The following is a 7,500-nucleotide window of genomic DNA, read 5'->3' as shown; positions in this document are numbered from 1 at the left end:
AGGAATAGTAACGTATTGTTCTAAGAACGCGGAGAATTCATCAAGAAATATATAGATTTAGGCAAGCCTAAAAGCGGAGCTCCCGGCTTGTTTATTCGTACTGGCTATAGGATTAGTGAAAATAAAAGGCTTTGGAACTGTCCGCCTCTTGGTTTTCCCGAAATTGCTTAATTATGTCATTTTATTCAAGAAATATAGTAGGTGTTAAACCATTACTAGTCGAAGGGGGTGGACGATAAACAATAACAATTCATAAACTTTTATCAGGCGAAGTCAATAATAACTCGATGTATTCGAACGAAACAAATTTGCTGCATGGTTGTGGCTTGATATTGAAGCAAGATCGAAAGATTAAACCAGTGCTACTCCACCACCACGAGCAGGGCCAAATCTTGAAACATGATGAAATGAATAACCAATAGGACATAAATCACGAATAACTACACGCTCCATGAGCGTAACTGGGTTAGCTGCGGTATGTGTTACTCAAAAACAGAAGGGACTGAGTTGGGTGGTATTAAACTGCAGCGTTCCAGACAATTTTTTTCAAGTCGGGGGTCATTAAGACCATTTAAGGGGTCACCCAGAAGTCATGCCAGCAGAGTAAGACCATTTAAGGAGTCACCCAGAAGTCATGCCAGCAGAGGCCCTTTGGCTCACACGCTCATACGACGAAACACGAAACAGATCTTTATCTGAGGTTAAAAACATTGCTACCAGCCTATTAATCATTTGTCAGAAAGAAAAAATTTCTGTCATGTTTAGAAAAAATAGGCACGCATTGCGTACGTGAGGTAGTGCAGTAACACAGTGCTCATATTGTCAACTGAGCTGCGTTTTGTTTGTGTCATAACAGCACACTTGGCAAAATATTAGAAATACAGCTCACTTTGATTTTGGCTAGATGAGCGGAAGATTGTTGTCGAAGTCCATTACTCGCCGCTTTTAAGATTCCAGATATTTCTTTTTCACAGCCTGTCTTGTTAATTAATGAACGTTCCATTCTTGAGCTCCATGAGGGTATATTTTGTTTCAAGATCCACTAAAACGCCATTCGCGTTACAATGACTTTCGACGCTATTGCAGGTTAATTAAATGTTCTCCTGTGTGCACCAGAGAAATCTACGCATTACCCCCAGTCCCTAACAAAATACGCACAGAAGACTCTATGCACAAAGACACCACTTAGCAGGGGAGTGACAGGCAAGACTTTAACTGACAAGGAAGAAAATAAATAAATATAAAAACAGACAAATATTACACATTTTCCGACTGGGATTGCCATAATGGCATCAATTCCTGATTGCAACCATGTTTCCGTGACAGCTTGCAGATCAATGCAATGTTCAACAACAACTTGAAAATCTTTGACGATAAGAGTCTTTTTACTGAACGAGCATTTAGAAGGCCGAAATGTACAGGGCGAATTGTCAGTGTATTTCCTCCCTTTGTCGGCTTGCACGGTATTATCGTTAGATTGTTGTAATTTGAACAATTGGACGTTTTTCTGGAATATGCAAATCTTGATTGCGAACTGGGTTGAGAAACCAAAGTTTGAATATTATATGAGTGGCGCATTCTTTCCTCCTGAACCAGTCTTCCAGCTCTAGTTTCCCTAGAACGGACATTGCCTTGAACAGCTCGAAAGAGTCGAAGGAGTCGGGCCCAAGACAAATCATGGCACTGAAGGCAAAGTGAGTTGAGAGTTGTAATAAACACAATTCGTCATCTTTCGAGATGAAAACCTTGAAGAACTGTATCCTGGTTTGACATCGTGTCCAAGGTGTATTCCTTCAGTTAAAGAAGGAAACGGACCAGAATTAGATTCGAAATCCATGTGGATCGTCAGGTCCACTGTGAAAGTCATGGCAATTGAGAGATGACCTCGTTTGAACCACGTACAAATCCGGAGAGCACGTTTGATCCTACTGTCCTACTGTCCGCAGTTGTAACGATCCGTGGAGGACCGTAATACTTCGAAGATAAGATAAAAGTGCTTTTAGAAAAACTAAAATTCATATCAGACCAACAAAGATGAAAAGAAAATTAAAACAAATAATGCTCGCAAAAAACGCCGGAGCAAAAAACTGTGACAGCCATCTTGGGAGCATTAACTGGATTTAGTTCTTAATGGTCTCCATATATTAAAATGTAGTATATTTTTACTTTAAAAAACCTGGGCTTCTGAATATTTTCTTCTGCAAGATCTATTGCAATTTTTTTTTTTGTCATTTTTGTATGTCGATGGCTTTCGAATAAAATAGACTAAAGTAGTCTTCACTGTACAGCCCTAGAAAAGACTGATTCCTAGCGCTGAATTACACGTTTTTGTTGTCTGTTTTTTGAGCGCCTCGCTCGCTTGGTGGTACAATTGTTTCTTGAAAGAGTTCAGCCGAGTAAGAACCCATTGGTCGGCAAACTAATTAGCCGTCGCCTTCCGATTTATCAAAGCGAAAATTTTGCATATATGTACCAGCTGTTGAAACAAAATTCATCAACACAATATGACGCATTTGACGTTTCGAGCTTTAAAAGGGTCGAATATTAAACAATACTAAAATACGTTCGAATTTATTCATTGCAAACTGGAATAACTGATTTAAAGCTGTTGCTAAAACCTGAACTGAAAAAGAGATCGCTTCTGTTTTGTCAGCTATGAAGCGTTTCACTAAAAGACATTCGCCAGCTTATTCTAAACTCGATCAGGGAGCTTACAAGAGGATACGTGAGTGGAATGAAGTGAACAAAGATGAGAATAAAATTTTACATTTCAGCTACAACTTAATGTTGACGGAAGCAGAGGAAGACAGAGGCCATCGTTTAATCGATGAGGAAGACTATGCTGCATTGCCAAGACATCACTCTGCAAGCCGATTTCGACGAAGCATTCTGCAGTTTTGCAAACTGGATACGGGGAAAGAGTTTCGAGAAAATAAAAAAACACAGAACGACAACGACAACTCTTGGCCGGAAGACTCGAAAACTATGTCAGAGGTTGAAAATATACCTTTTATTTTCTACAACGGAGGGATGCAAGGAATCGTTCAAGATGGGCCAACTGAGAGACCAAAATTGTCCAGCGTTTCCGCAGAACAGCCAAACCGAACAGTTTGCTCAAATGTACGTAAGTGTGGACTGGGAGAAACAAGCAATGCATCACTGATGTGCCATAAGCTGCGAAAAAAAGCTGTGTGTGATTTTACGGACAATTCACATTATCAAAGACAGTTCTTACGAATTATGAACAAAAGGTTTTAAACGAGAAAAAGACTCGAGTGATCTTTTCAATGGTTTGATGACTTTGTGCTTAAAATGATATTTTTCGTATTTTCAGCTGTTGACACGTAAAAATGAAATGAATCCACAGTAATACAATGCGATGCCTCGGAAGAGCCATCTCATTGTTATTGTCAGGTTGGGTTTTGTTTTTGCCACAAAATCAGTTTGATCGTACGACTCAGTTTCTTCTATTACGAATACGAGAAATTTAAATTAATCCATATCAAATATTCCTATTCATACTATACTACAGTGGAAAAGCGGATAATTCGCGGATTCCGGCAATGTTGTCTTTCTCCTGTCTTCTAACAGCTGGCCATCTCTTATAAAAATAAATTTGAAAACACTTGTTTTCATCGTTTTTAAAAGTTGTAGTGTAGATAGGTGAAAACATAGTATGGATGAAATATTTTTTTGTTTCGTTATCGCCGATTGATGAAAACACAGAGTTTGGAAAACGCATTAAATGATGTCGTATGTAAATAGTTACTTCTCTTTATCGATACGTTACAAAAAGAGTCCGTAAGCCAGCCTTTCATTTGAAGGAAGGACAAAATTCGAGTACTAAGAGATAATGACGGCATCGTGGGGAAGCTATACATATGGGTTATTAAACTTAACCTGCTGTGGGAAAGAAATGAAATAGCGCGTGCACAATATCGTTCCCAGTAATTGTAATAATAATAATTGTCCCGGCTAATCGCCGTCTCAAAGTACAGCAACGACGCAGCTCAACAAGCATACAAAATTCCCAGTGTCCGCTTTTCTTTTGGTCAGCACCGAGAACAATGACTCTGGCCACTTCTTCCACTTATGCGCAGTCGTAGTGAAGGTCCTGCCTTGGAAATGGCCAGACTCCGTGTTCTTGGTGCTGACCAAAAGAAAAGCGGACTCTGGGGACGAGATTGGCGCGTGCACTACTTCAGTGTGATCAAGAGAAAATGAGGAGACAGAGAGAGAGGCTCCCGGTCCAGCCCTTGGGATATGTCATGTCCACGAAAGTTATTTTTAGAGGAGCAGAAATCTTTGTTCTGGCGGAAGTCTGTCTTCCGAGACGTCCGCATGCAGGCCAACCCTGGTCTGATGTTTGAAAGAAAATAAATATTCATCAGCGTACCACGTGCGCCGCCATTTTCTCTTTTCACTAAGAACCTGAGAGCGAGGCAAGACTGCATGCGGACGTCTCAGAAGACAGACTTCCGCTCGTCTAAAAATAACTTTCGGGGACATGACATATCCCGGCCAACGCCCTGAACCTCCCTCTCTGTCCTCTCATTTTCTCTTGGTGTGATAAAGGTCAGCAAGAGTATCATCCTTAATTCCTAACATAATTTCTTGCGTCATTAACGCATGCAGAAAAGGAGTGGTTATTTTGCTTTTCGAGAAAAATAGACCTACCTTTTTTCTCATCTTTTTGTTCATTACTTGTGCTGTACAATTTTTGATTAAACAAAATCTACACCACAAAAGAAATATTTTCTCCCGCTAGTTCACGACACAAATTTAATTGAATCCTTGAATTTAGGAGCCCTGGGAATATTACAGAAAATGCTTTATCGTTCGGTATGCCCAAGAGTCTATTATGCCTGTGTTACAGTAACCTGCGATCAGGCCCATTTTTAGCTTCGTCCATATGTTCTCTTATGTCGTCGCTCGCTAAAATTGGGCCTAACCAAAAGTCTCTCAAGAATTCCGGACGGTCGGCCTTTGGCCTTTGTTCTTACAATGCCGTGGACGGTGCAACTTGATTTTATTTGTATAAATGGAGATATGCCATCTGAAACATCTCATGACTTGTCCAGAATCGGGTTTGAATCTCTGGAACGAGTGAAATTAGCGATTCCGTTGTCGAGCTGTGTGGCCATGGGGTTGAAAGTACTTTGGCACAAACTTCCCTGATGTTTTGAAAGCTAAATAGCTGGTTCTTTCAAATGGCAATGAAAGCCGATGCATATTGGTTTCCTGGATGAGACAGGGGACATATATATCGACAGGAGGAGATGCTGATAAAATCGCAAGTTACACGAATGCATGTTTTGAATATCTGTGTATCAAACGGCTTTATTTATTTCTTGTACATGACACGGTTTGTTTGCACACTTCATAATATTTCCAGTTGATTTAACTTAAAACTCGCACTCCAGAAACTAAAGTGGCATGTTTTCAGAGAGCTCAATTGTACAACAATAAAAGAAACTTTGCGAGTCCATCTTACTGTTCGTCCTCCATCAAAAAATTAACAGCCAAACTTATCATGATTTTACTGCGCGCAATTCTAGAATACACTGCAACTGAAGATATTACCCGAAAAAATCACCAAAGAAACCTTCATGGGCAAACACGTTAAAGGAATAATGTATTTCCAAACCGTCCAACGACAAAATGCTAGGTTATCTCAATTACAAATTAATATGTCAAGCTTAAAAGATTGCATATTCACCGGCCTTTGCCGCAATATAGTCGTCGAAAACATTCCCCATGCTTTAAATGTCTTTTTCTCAAATTGAAGTCAACGGTAACTTTCGAATTCGTTTATAATATTCCTCCCACGGTAATTAGCTCTGGTCAAAACAAACTAGCGTGAATCTACCGTCCACGCGTGTATTGGTGTAATGGAAGTAAATTTGATTGGCCGATGAAGGACATGTCAATCAATCAAAAAAAGTGGGCGGAAGGAATTTCGAAGAGGAATCTGGTTAGGCTCTATTTTTCCTTTCGCCAACTCCACGTACCACGCGAAACTAAAATAGAGCCTGATCGCAGGTTAGTGTTACAGAGATGTACTCGTTCCTTTTTCAAAAACACAATACACCTACAGTAAAATTCTGTATATAATTCCCTCCACAAATAAGCTCCTCAAAAAGGGCTCATTTTCGGAATTTTACAGTATTTTATTAGACGTTTGATGTTGTCCTTAAGCAGCATATTTTAGATGAATAATAAATGAATAAACTGTTCGAGTAAAGCCTTGAGCTGCTTTTGAAAACTTTAATCTCAGCTACTTGTAGCCTTCGCCGATCTACGGCACCGCTGTATTATTTGCTTATTCCTTGATGACACCCTAGGTCAACGAAAGCTAGGAATAAAGTTTTCAAAAGCTGCTCAAGGACTCACTCGAAAAATACTGTTATTGATTCAACTTATTATTTCGCGAAGTAAATAGCGAAAAGATGGACTTCCGGTGCCATTACGTCAGCTTTTGGTACTTTCAGCCAACGTTTTTTTTTTTTTTCTTCAATGCACTTAAACGAGCGAGGTGATTTTTTCTGTTTTTGCATTGCCTCTTTATGAAGAAAACAATCAACAAAAAAGTCTGTGATCATGATGTCACCTTCTAATTTGCAGGTATTCGCGTTCGAGATAAATTATGATTTATGCCAGGCACGGCACCTTTTCACGAAAAATTCCAATTGTAAAGGTCGTTGCATGATGTGTGCAATGCACATTTTACGGAAAAAGCGAAAAAGATTACTAACAGTTTCTGTTGTGCGTTTCTGAAGAGCCCTGGAAGCTGTAATAGACCGACCCTATTGTTTCCAAAAGGCCCGTTTCGCTTTCAGGGAGGAGCAAAGGCAACATAGAGGTAAGTGATCTTGGTGGGAGACCACAAAAGTCGCAATGATTAATTTATTCTTTGAAGAAATCACTAACTAAAAAATAATACAAAACGTTTACGCCTTGTCAATCACTTCACGGTCATTTTCAGGTTAACAATTTCCAAAATGGAGCTACAAATACCAATGTCTGCCAAGTTGTATTTATAAGAGGTTTTCTTTTCTTGAATTTGAGTAATTCCGTATAACTGTACACCTTGGCTAAATTAATTCAAAACCCCAGAAAAGCCATGAATTGCTGACACCCTTTTATACTCCGGAGTGAGGAAAGGAAATGTGATAGTAAAGTGTTTTGCCCAAGGAACACCAGCGAATTTGCCGAACCCGCCAAGCTCTGAGACCCGGCCACTCGAGTGACTCGACCCCATTCAGGCCGGCTAATCATCCGGCTAACGCCCTCCCGGGATGTCAAAATCTGTCTTGATGATGACAAGTGCTTCATTGCTCTACGAAACGGAAAATTTTAGTTCCTTCTCTGGTGAGAAAAATGGGTGACACTTAGTCTTCCAGACCGAAACCTAAACATTTTGCAACCTCATTCAGTGTCTCAACCAGGGTCTCTTTTCTTCCTTTCCCATGAAGCCTTTCTCTCTCTCTCTCTCTCTCT

Source organism: Montipora foliosa, chromosome 1, assembly GCF_036669935.1.
Source record: "Montipora foliosa isolate CH-2021 chromosome 1, ASM3666993v2, whole genome shotgun sequence".
NCBI classification, from domain to species: domain Eukaryota; kingdom Metazoa; phylum Cnidaria; class Anthozoa; order Scleractinia; family Acroporidae; genus Montipora; species Montipora foliosa.
This window is presented reverse-complemented; position numbering follows the sequence as displayed.